The sequence below is a fragment of the Triticum urartu genome, chromosome 3 (assembly GCF_003073215.2).
Source record: "Triticum urartu cultivar G1812 chromosome 3, Tu2.1, whole genome shotgun sequence".
Taxonomy (NCBI): Eukaryota; Viridiplantae; Streptophyta; class Magnoliopsida; order Poales; family Poaceae; genus Triticum; species Triticum urartu.
This window is the reverse complement of record NC_053024.1, coordinates 476130514-476143062: the sequence shown is the minus strand read 5'-3', so window position 1 is coordinate 476143062 and position 12549 is coordinate 476130514.

The following is a 12549-nucleotide window of genomic DNA, read 5'->3' as shown; positions in this document are numbered from 1 at the left end:
CGTAGTATGGCCAGGGCTCTCCTGATAAAGAGAGAGACTCCAGTGTCTTCAGAATATCGCCGAAAGGCGAGTGCTGAAAGATGTCCGCGGCAGTAAACTCCATGATCGGTGCCCAATCGGATTCGATCGGCAGGGGCGCGGAGGGTTCGGAGTCCGGAGAGGAGTCCGGCTCCTTGGAGTCACGAGTCTCGCAGAGTGCGGGGCTGGTGTTCGGCTCACTCGCCGTTGGGATTGCAGCCCCCGAGGTGGCGTCCAACCTCCCATCCTCGATCGGCGCAGTTGGCTCCGAATTAAGGGTCGAAGCTGATGCGAGTGCGGCCTCCAGGGCACTGTTCGGCGGCAGAGCTAGATCATGCTCGTCGGGACAGTGCGGCGCGCTCGGCAGTGGCTCGAATCCGTCGAAGATCAAGTCCCCGCGGATGTCAGCCGTGTAGTTTAAACTTCCAAATCTGACCTGACGGCTAGGGGCGTAGCTTTCGATCTGCTCCAGATGGCCAAGTGAATTGGCCCGCAGTGCGAAGCCGACGAAGACGAAGATCTGTCTGGGGAGGAAGGTCTCACCCTGGACTGCATCGCTATTGATGATCGTAGGAGCCATCGAGCCTGACGGCGACGACACAGAGGAGCTCTCAATGAAAGCACCAATGTCGGTGTCAAAACCGGCGGAACTCGAGTAGGGGGTCCCGAACTGTGCGTCTAGGCCGGATGGTAATAGGAGGCAAGGGACACGAAGTTTTACCCAGGTTCGGGCCCTCTCGATGGAGGTAAAACCCTACGTCCTGCTTGATTAATATTGATGATATGGGTAGTACAAGAGTAGATCTACCACGAGATCAGAGAGGCTAAACCCTAGAAGCTAGCCTATGGTATGATTGTTGTTGTCTATGTTGTCCTACGGACTAAAACCCTCCGGTTTATATAGACATCGGAGAGGGTTAGGGTTACACAAAGTCGGTTACAATGGTAGGAGATCTGAATATCCGTATCGCCAAGCCTGCCTTCCACGCCAAGGAAAGCCCCTTCCGGACACAGGACAAAGTCTTCAATCTTGTATCTTCATAGTCCAGGAGTCCGGCTGAAGGAATAGTCCGGCTATCTGAACACCCCCTAATCCAGGACTCCCTCAGCGTCCATGGGCCAGATCCGGCCCAGCCCAACGGCCTGCCTCACCGACTCGAGCCAGGCCCGCGAGGTGAGATCCCAGCCCGTACTCGTTGCACTATCTGACGCCCTAGGCGTCATATAGTTTCTTGACGCTCACCTCGTTTTCCCTTTGAAATGGCTAAGTCCCCAAATCTGTGATATCTTTATGCCATTTTCATGGCCTACTTCATCATGTCATATCACGGTGCTCGGTGTTCCAAATCATGCATATGATATATCAAATTGTTCGTCTTGTTGAGCTATTCATGGTAGAAGAATTTCCATGCATGATACGGCCCATTATGATGCAATTTTCATTGATGCAAGAGTGCTATAAAATGTTAGCTGCTGGTACTTATCAGATCATGTGGTTTTGTCATTTTTGTTGCATTTGATGGGTGCATCATATGAGCATGAGGTCTACATGTGTTTTGAACTAAAACATGCCATCTTTACAGGGGTGCTTGTCTTGTATTTTTGGGATCTATGTGGTGACTAGAACAAGCATGCAAAGTAGGCTCCACAATGTTGTTGTTTTCAGGGACTTGGATTTTGCTAATTTCTTTTCCTGCTGTTATTTTGATTCCATGTAAACTTGATGCTACAGTGAGATCCATGTTTATTTTGGAGATGCTTCAGTAATGATGTTTTGAACATATGGTTATGCTCTATCCATCCATGCCTCTGTTTGCAATTATGGAGTGCTCTATCATGTCATTTGATTGCTCTACTTTTGCTATAAAATGTTCCTGGCAGAATGTTAACATGTTAATCAATATTGCCATGGTTGTTGTTACTGATCCATGCATCCTATGAACTTTCTCTTGCCATGGTTAGCTTCATGAACATGTCATCTTGCTATTGGTATGCTTATATTGTCATGCAATGCTTTGTGGTGAGTGGCATGAGCTCACAATGTTGCTATCATAATTCTGTGTATGTCATGCTCTATTTTTCTGCTAAGTCTGAAACTGTTAATAAAACTTGCTATGTTTACACGGGTGTCATCATATCTTCTGTGCCTTTTTGGCTCATGTTCAGTAAGGGACTTTTGATATATGCTTTTAGTAAAATCATGCCATGTCTTTATTTGCCACGATATGTTCTTGTAGCATGTTGTTTGCTTGCTCTAAACATTGCTTCCTGATGTTGTTTTTGACATGTTAGTATTTTCACCAAGTCTGTGAACCTGATATCTTTTGCACTTTTGCCATGCTTGTTTGAATCTTATCTACTATGATTTAGCAGTAGCTAATTGTTCATGTTTTCTCAAGAATCTCTTGTACATCACTACCATATGCCTTGTTGATATGTTGGAGTGCAGTAGCTTAGTTTCTTATTGCATTCTAAGTGTCATCGTGCTCTTAATCGCAGTTTTGCGTCATCCTTGTTTTGCTTGCCATTTGCAAACCGTGCATCCGTTTCCGGTGATATTTATATCGATTTCAAGCGAAATTATCTCATCTTTACGGAGGCACACTTGGTTTGCCAAGTAGATGCCTTGATCATTCTTTCCCTTCGAGAGCATGCATATGCATTGCATATCATATCTTGCATATCATGCCATGTATTGCTTCATGTTGCTTGTGCATCGCACCGTGATTGATTGTTGGTCCTTTGCTTGTGTTCTTGTTTTGGGTAGAGCCGGGAGACGAGTACGTGAACGAGGAGCCTGTTGATTACACTAGCGAGGATCAAGCTTTCGACAACTCTGAGAACTTTGCAGGCAAGATGACCATACCCTCGAAATCATTTCTATCTTTGCTTGCTGGTTCTCGCTCTATCGCTATGTCGTGCTACCTACTGATAACCCACAAGTATAGGGGATCGCAACAGCTTTCGAGGGTAGAGTGTTCAACCCAAATTTATTGATTCGACACAAGGGGAGCCAAAGAATATTCTCAAGTATTAGCAGCTGAGTTGTCAATTCAACCACACCTGGAAACTTAGTATCTGCAGCAAAGTGCTTAGTAGCACAGTAATATGATAGTGGTGGTAGCAGCAACAAAAATAAAGACAGCAAAAGTAATGTTTTTGGTATTTTGTAGTGATTGTAAAAGTAGCAGCGGGAAAGTAAATAAGCGTAAACCAGTATATGGAAAACTCGTAGGCACCGGATCAGTGATGGATAATTATGCCGGATGCGGTTCATCATGTAACAATCATAACATAGGGTGACACAGAACTAGCTCCAATTCATCAATGTAATGTAGGCATGTATTCCGTATATAGTCATACGTGCTTATGGAAAAGAACTTGCATGACATCTTTTGTCCTACCCTCCCGTGGCAGCGGGGTCCTATCGGAAACTAAGGGATATTAAGGCCTCCTTTTAATAGAGAACCGGAACAAAGCATTAGCACATAGTGAATACATGAAATCCTCAAACTATGGTCATCACCGGGAGTGGTCCCGATTATTGTCACTTTAGGGTTGCCGGATCATAACACATAGTAGGTGACTATATACTTGCAAGATAGGATCAAGAACTCACATATATTCATGAAAACATAATAGGTTCGGATCTGAAATCATGGCACTCGGGCCCTAGTGACAAGCATTAAGCATAGCAAAGTCATAGCAACATCAATCTCAGAACATAGTGGATACTAGGGATCAAACCCTAACAAAACGTAACTCGATTACATGATAAATCTCATCCAACCCATCACCGTCCAGCAAGCCTACGATGGAATTACTCACGCACGGCGGTGAGCATCATGAAATTGGTGATGGAGGATGGTTAATGATGACGACGGCGACGAATCCCCCTCTCCGGAGCCCCGAATGGACTCCACATCAGCCCTCCCAAGAGGTTTTAGGGCTTGGCGGCGGCTCCGTATCGTAAAACGCGATGATTTCTTCTCTCTGATTTTTTTCTCTCCGAAAACAAATATATAGAGTTGGAGTTGGCGTCAGAGGGCATCCAGGGGGCCCACGAGGTAGGGGGGCACGCCCTAGAGGGGGGCGCCCCCCACCCTCATGGACAGGGTGTGGGCCCCCTAGTCTTCATCTTTGGCGAGGATTTTTTATTATTTTTTCTAATATGTTCCGTGGAGTTTCAGGTCATTCCGAGAATATTTGTTTTCTGCACATAAAACAACATCATGGCAATTCTGCTGAAAACAGCGTCAGTCCGGGTTAGTTCCATTCAAATCATACAAGTTAGAGTCCAAAACAAGGGCAAAAGTGTTTGGAAAAGTAGATACGATGGAGACGTATCAACTCCCCAAAGCTTAAACCCTTGCTTGTCCTCAAGCAATTCAGTTGACAAACTGAAAGAAAGAAAGAAAAACTTTTACAAACTCTATTTGCTCTTGTTGTTGTAACTATGTCAAGCCAGTATTCAAGTTTTCAGCAGAGATCATAACTAGCCACATTTACAATAATTCTCAGGTCTCATAATTACTCATATCAATAGCATAATCAACTAGCAAGCGATAATAATAAATCTCGGATGATAACACTTTCTCAAAACAATCATAATATGATATAAAAAGATGGTATCTCACTAGCCCTTTCTGAGACCGCAAAACATAATACAGAGCACCTTTAAAGATCAAGGACTGACTAGACATTGTAATTCATGGTAAAAGAGATCCAATCATAGTCACACCCAACATAGATTAATAGTGATGAATGCAAATGACAGCTGTGCTCTCCAGCTAGTGGTTTTTAATAAGAGGGTGATGACTCAACATAAAAGTAAATGGATAGGCCCTTCGCAGAGGGAAGCAGGGATTTGTAGAGGTGCCAGAGCTCGGTTTTGACATAGAGATAAATTGTATTTTGAGCGGTATACTTTCATTGTCAACATAACAACTAAGAGATGGCGATATCTTCCATGCTAAACACATTATAGGCGGTTCCCAAACAGAATGGTAAAGTTTATACTCCCCCTCCACCAACAAGCATCAATCCATGACTTGCTCGAAACAACGAGTGTCTCCAACATACATCAGGTCCCAGGGGGAGTTTTGTTTGCAATTAATTTTGATTTAGTTTGCATAAAGCATGGGACTGGGCATCCCGGTGACCAGCCATTTTCTCGTGAGTGAGGAGCGGAGTCCACTCCTCTTGAGAATAACCCGCCTAACACGGAAGATAAGGATAGCCTTGGTTGATACATGAGCTATTCGAGCATACAAAACAGAATGTTTATTTGAAGGTTTAGAGTTTGGCACATACAAATTTACTTGGAACGGCAGGTAGATACCACATATAGGAAGGTATAGTGGACTCATCTGGAATAACTTTGGGGTTTAAGGGATTGGATGCACAAGCAGTATTCCCGCTTAGTACAAGTGAAGGCTAGCAAAAGACTGGGAAGCGACCAACTAGAGAGCGACAACAGCCATGTACATGCATTAAAATTAATAAACATTGGATGCAAGCATGAGTAGGATATAATCCACCATGAACATAAATATCGTGAAGGCTATGTTGATTTTGTTTCAACTACATGCGTGAACATGTGCCAAGTCAAGTCACTTAAATCTTTCAAAGGAGGATACCACCCCATCATACCACATCATAACCATCTCAATAGCATGTTGGCACGCAAGGTAAACCATTATAACTCATAGCTAATCAAGCATGGCACAAGCAACTATGATCTCTTATTGTCATTGCAAACATGTTTATTCATAATAAGCTGAATCAAGAACGAGGGGCTCATCATATTTACAAAAACAAAAGAGGTCGACTTCATACCAACTTTTCTCATCTCAGTCTGCCCATCATATATCATCATAATTGCCTTTCACTTGCATGACCGAACGATGTGAATAATAATAAGAGTGCACGTGCATTGGACTAAGCTAGAATCTGCGAGCATTCAATAAATAAGAGAAGACAAGGCAATATGGGCTCTGGGTTAATTCAACAATAATGCATATAAGAGCCACTTCAACAATTTAATTATGGTCTTCTCCTACTGACCCCCAAACAAAAGAAAAGAAATAAAACTATTTACACTGGAAAGCTCCCAACAAGCAAAAGAAGAACGGGAAATATTTTTGGGTTTTCTTTTTAATTATTACTACTACAGCAGAAAAATAAACTACTACTAATTTTTTTTGTTTTTCTTATGGTTTATCAAACACACAAGAAGAAAGCAGGAAAAAGAAAATAAACTAGCATGGATATTACAGTGAAAGAGTATGAGCACCGACATCTAGCAATGAGTGTGTGTGAGAGCATAAATGTAATGTCGGTGAGAAATACGTACTCCCCCAAGCTTAGGCTTTTGGCCTAAGTTGGTCTATTGCCAGGGATAGTCTGGCGGATACCCGTAAGTGTAGCTGGGGTCGTACTGCGACAAAGAATAGTTGGGATCATACTGTGATGAAGAAGAAGACTCTGACTTCCACTGGCTGACAGTCATCTCTGGATCCCAAGAATAAACAGATTGTCGTGGAGGCTCATCTTGTGGTTCCTGTTCTGGGGCTGGTGCAAGATTCTTGTAAGCTTGGATGGCAGCCCACGTAACGAGGTAGGGTCCTTCAAAATTAAACAAAGAAGGAGCAGGCAATGTAATAGTTTCAGGATAATGTTTATCAAAGTATAACTTATATTTGAGCTCTCCATTCCTGTCCTTAACAAGAAAATCATGGGCTATCATGCTCTTATAGTCTAGATAAGCATTAGGTAGAAACTTTTCTTCTTTCTCATAATGCCTAATAGCTATGTTAAAGTGTGCAGCAAGGCGAGAAGCATAAATGCCTCCAAAGATGGGGCCTTTAGTACGGTTCAGACTCAACCGCCTAGCAATAATTCCACCCATACTGACAGTGTTGTCGTGGTATAAACCATGGAACAGAATAATAATATCAGGAACACTAAGGTTCCCACAGTTCCCACGACCAATCAAGCATCGACTAGCAAATAAAGCAAAATAGCGTAACACAGGAAAATGTATGCTAGTGATTCTTGCATCAGAAACATTCCTGGTTTCTCTCACAGAGATAAGGTTAATAAATGGTTCCAACTCTTTACGAGGTGGTTCCTCTAAGATACCATCAGGAGGTATGTTGCAGACTGCGCAAAATTCATACAATGGCATTTTCTTCACAACATCATATAAATGAAACTCTACTGAAGGAGGTGACTCTTTAGGGAAAAAGTAGAAGTTTTGCACAAAAGTATTTGTGAGTAAGAGATATTGTGGACGTTGGCCGCGGACGAAGTCGGTGAGGCCAGCATTCTTAATCAATGAATAGAAATCCTAATAAATCCCGGCCTCTCTCAAGAAATTATCAGAAGGCCATTCACACGGCCGGATCTCCGCGGTACGAGGCAAATTATATTTGGGCCTCTGAGCTTCTTCATTTTGTTTATCCTTTGAGCTTCGGCTCGATGAACCCCTCAAAAGTCTCCTCATTATTTTTCTAAAATTTTTAGTAACTTCAAACAAAAGTGAACCAACTTCAATAAAACTGATAGCAAATACTCCTACAAGTGCCTAGAGCCTATATCAAGCATTAGAACTACTTGGAACCATATAAATTTGGCATGCAAGCTCAAGAACATGGTCACCTATGCAGCACAAATTTGCAAAGAATAAAAGCACTAGAACAAAAACTAATTGGACCAATGGAGGAGTCACATACCAAGGAACAATCTCCCCAAGCAGTTTTGCGAGAGGTGCTTTGAGCAAGGAGATCGAAAATCACAGCAAAAGTGGCTGGAACTCGTGCTTGAGTTGGTTTTTCGGGTTTGTGTGAGACAGAGGAAGAAGATGGGTGCTGGGATAAGTGGAGGAGGGCCACCGTGGGCCCACGAGGCAAGGGGGCGCGCCCTAAGGGGGGGCGCGCCCACCACCCTCGTGGCCAGGTGGTAGCTCCTCTCGCGGTAATTTTTGCACAGTAAATCCTCAAATATTCCCGAAAAAATCATATTAAATTGGCATGGCATTCTGAGGACTTTTATTTTCGGGATATTTTTATATTGCATGGATAAGCGAGGAAACAGACAGAAAAAATACTATTTTTACTTTATTTCTACTAATTAACAGAAAGTATAGAGAGGGTATAGAAGTTTGTGCATCTAGTTTCATCCATCTCATGCTCATCAAAAAGAATCCACTAACAAGGTTGATCAAGTCTTGTTAACAAACTCATTCCGATAATCATGAAACCGGAGAAATTTCGAATAACACTAAGTTACCTCAACGGGGATATGCACATCGCCAATAATAAGTATATCATATTTCTTTTTGACAGTAGGAAGAGGAAATTCAAAACCTCCAATTGTAATCAATGGGATTTTTCCAATGGAGTTGATACTATGAACTTGAGGTTGTTTCCTCGGGAAGTGTACCATATGCTCATTACCATTAACATGAAAAGTGACATTGCCTTTGTTGCAATCAATAACAGCCCCTGCAGTATTAAGAAAAGGTCTTCCAAGAATAATAGATATACTATCATCCTCGGGAATATCAAGAATAACAAAGTCCGTTAAAATAGTAACGTTTGCAACCACAACAGGCACATCCTCACAGATACCGACAGGTATAGCAGTTGATTTATCAGCCATTTGCAAAGATATTTCAGTAGGTGTCAACGTATTCAAGTCAAGTCTACGATATAAAGAGAGAGGCAGAGCACTAACACCGGCTCCAAGATCACATAAAGCAGTTTTAATATGATTTCTTTTAATGGAGCAAGGTATAGTAGGTACTCCGGGGTCTCCAAGTTTCTTTGGTATTCCACCCTTAAAAGTATAATTAGCAAGCATGGTGGAAATTTCAGCTTCCGGTATCTTTCTTTTATTAGTAATGATATCCTTCATATATTTAGCATAAGGATTTGTTTTGAGCACATCAGTTAATCGCATACGCAAAAAGATAGGCCTAATCATTTCAGCAAAGCGCTCAAAATCCTCATCATCCTTTTTCTTGGATGGTTTCGGAGGAAAAGGCATGGGTTTTTGAACCCAAGGTTCCCTTTCTTTACCATGTTTCCTAGCAACAAAGTCTCTTTTATCATAACATTGATTCTCTGATTGTGGGTTATCAAGATCAACAGCAGGTTCAATTTCTACATCATTATCATTACTAGGTTGAGCATCATCATGAACATCATCATTAATATTTTCATTAGGTTCATGTTCATTACCAGATTGTGTTTCAGCATCAGACATAGAGATATCATTTGGATTATCAGGTGGTTCAGCAATAGGTTCACTAGAAGTTTGCATAGTTCTATCATTTTTCTTCTTCTTCTTTTTAGAAGAACTAGGAACATCAATATTATTTCTTTGAGAATGTTGCTCGATTCTCTTAGGGTGGCCTTTAGGATACAAAGGTTCCTGAGTCATTCTACCAGTTCTAGTGGCCACTCTAACATCATAATCATTTTTCTTACTATTCATTTCATCAAGCACTTCTTTTTGAGCCTTAAGTACTTGTTCTACTTGAGTGGTAACCATAGAAGCATGTTTGCTAACAAGTTTAAGTTCACCTTTAATATTAGCCATATAATCACCCAAGCGTCTACTCATATAAGCATTTTCTTTTAATTGTCTACCAAAATAAGCATTGAAGTCGTCTTGCTTAAAGATAAAGTTATCAAACTCATCCAAGCACTGACTAGCAATTTTAGTAGGAGGGACTTCAGCTTTATCATATCTATAGAGAGAATTTACCTTTACTACCTGTGTCGGGATATCGGGATCAGGAGGTTCTTCAGTAAATAAAGAACTGAGATCATATGTTTCTTCAATAGGCGGTATATTAAGACCATGTATTTCTTCAATAGGAGGTAAATTCTTAACATCTTCAGCTTTAATACCTTTTTCTTTCAAAGATTTCTTTGCCTCTTGCATATCTTTGGGGCTGAGGAATAGAACACCTCTCTTCTTCGGAGTTGGTTTAGAAATAGACTCAGTAATTGGAGCAGGAGCTGGCTCAGGAGGTGCCCAATTATTTTCATTTGTCAACATATTATTCAATAGAATTTCAGCTTCATCCGATGTTCTTTCCCTGAAAAGACAACCAGCACAACTATCCAGGTAATCTCTGGAAGCATCAGTTAGTCCGTTATAAAAGATATCAAGTATTTCAGGTTTCTTAAGAGGATGATCAGGCAAAGCATTAAGTAACTTGAGAAGCCTCCCCCAACCTTGTGGGAGACTCTCTTCTTTAATTTGCACGAAGTTGTATATTTCCTTCAAAGCAGCTTGTTTCTTATGAGTAGGGAAATATTTAGCAGAGAAGTAATAAATCATATCCTGGGGACTACGCACACAACCAGGATCAAGAGAATTAAACCATATCTTAGCATCACCCTTTAATGAGAACGGAAATATTTTGAGTATATAAAAGTAATGCGATCTCTCATCATTAGTAAACAGGGCGGCTATGTCATTTAACTTAGTAAGATGTGCCACAACAGTTTCAGATTCATAGCCATAAAACGGATCAGATTCAACCAAAGTAATTATATCAGGATCAATAGAGAATTCATAATCCTTATCAGGAACACATATAGGTGAAGTAGCAAAAGCAGGGTCGGGTTTCATTTTATCTCTAAGTGATTCTTTGTTCCATTTAACTAATAACCTATTAAGCTCATATCTATCCCTGCAAGCTAAAATAGCTAAAGAAGATTCTTTATCAAAAACATAACCCTCAGGAATAACAGGCATATTTTCATCATCACTATCATCATATATTCAGATTCAATAATTTCTTTTTCTCTAGCCCTAGCAATTTGTTCATCAAGAAATTCACCAAGGGGCAGAGTAGTATCATGCATAGAAGCAGTTTCATCATAAGTATCATGCATAGCAGAAGTGGCATCATCAATAACATGCGACATATCGGAACGAATAGCAGAAGCAAGTTTAGGTGTCGCTAGCTTACTCATAACAGAAGGTGAATCAAGTGTAGAGCTAGATGGCAGTTCCTTACCTCCCCTCGTAGTTGAGGGATAAATTGTTGTCTTAGCATCTTTCAAGTTCTTCATAGTGTCCAACAGATATAAATCCCAAGTGACTCAAAGAATAGAGCTATGGTCCCCGGCAATGGGGCTAGAAATTAGTCTTGATAACCCACAAGTATAGGGGATCGCAACAGCTTTCGAGGGTAGAGTATCCAACCCAAATTTATTGATTCGACACAAGGGGAGCCAAACAATATTCTCAAGTATTAGCAGTTGAGTTGTCAATTCAACCACACCTGGAAACTTAGTATCTGCAGCAAAGTGTTTAGTAGCACAGTAATATGATAGTGGTGGTAGCAGCAACAAAAGTAAAGACAGCAAAAGTAATGTTTTTGGTATTTTGTAGTGATTGTAACAGTAGCAGCGGGAAAGTAAATAAGCGTTAACCAGTATATGGAAAACTCGTAGGCACCGGATCAGTGATGGATAATTATGCCGGATGCGGTTCATCATGTAACAGTCGTAACCTAGGGTGACACAGAACTAGCTCCAGTTCATTGATATAATGTAGGCATGTATTCCGTATATAGTCATACATGCTTATGGAAAAGAACTTGCATGACATCTTTTGTCCTACCCTCCCATGGCAGCGGGGTCCTATCGGAAACTAAGGGATATTAAGGCCTCCTTTTAATAGAGAACCGGAACAAAGCATTAGCACATAGTGAATACATGAACTCCTCAAACTATGGTCATCACCGGGAGTGGTCCCGATTATTGTCACTTCGGGGTTGCCGGATCATAACACAGAGTAAGTGACTATAGACTTGCAAGATAGGATCAAGAACTCACATATATTCATGAAAACATAATAGGTTCAGATCTGAAATCATGGCACTCGGGCCCTAGTGACAAGCATTAAGCATAGCAAAGTCATAGAAACATCAATCTCAGAACATAGTGGATACTAGGGATCAAACCCTAACAAAACTAACTCGATTACATGATAAATCTCATCCAACCCATCACCGTCCAGCAAGCCTACGACGGAATTATTCACGCACGGCGGTGAGCATCATGAAATTGGTGATGGAGGATGGTTGATGATGACGACGGCGACGAATCCCCCTCTCCGGAGCCCCGAACGGACTCTAGATCAGCCCTCCCGAGAGGTTTTAGGGCTTGGCGGCGGCTCCATATCGTAAAACACGATGATTTCTTCTCTTTGATTTTTCTCTCTCCGAAAGCAAATATATAGAGTTGGAGTTGGCGTCGGAGGGCATCCGGGGGACCACGAGGTAGGGGGCGCGCCCTAGGGTGTGGCCCCCATGGTCTTCATCTTTGGCGAGGATTTTTTATTATTTTTTCTAAGATGTTTCGTGGAGTTTCAGGTCTGTAACATCCCAAATTTTCAATTTGGAATGTTATACATAGATCATCCATGCATATCATGATTTATTGCATTTCTGTTCCGCAATCCTCGAAATCCTAAGCAACTCAAGGACCCATGGAGAGAGTT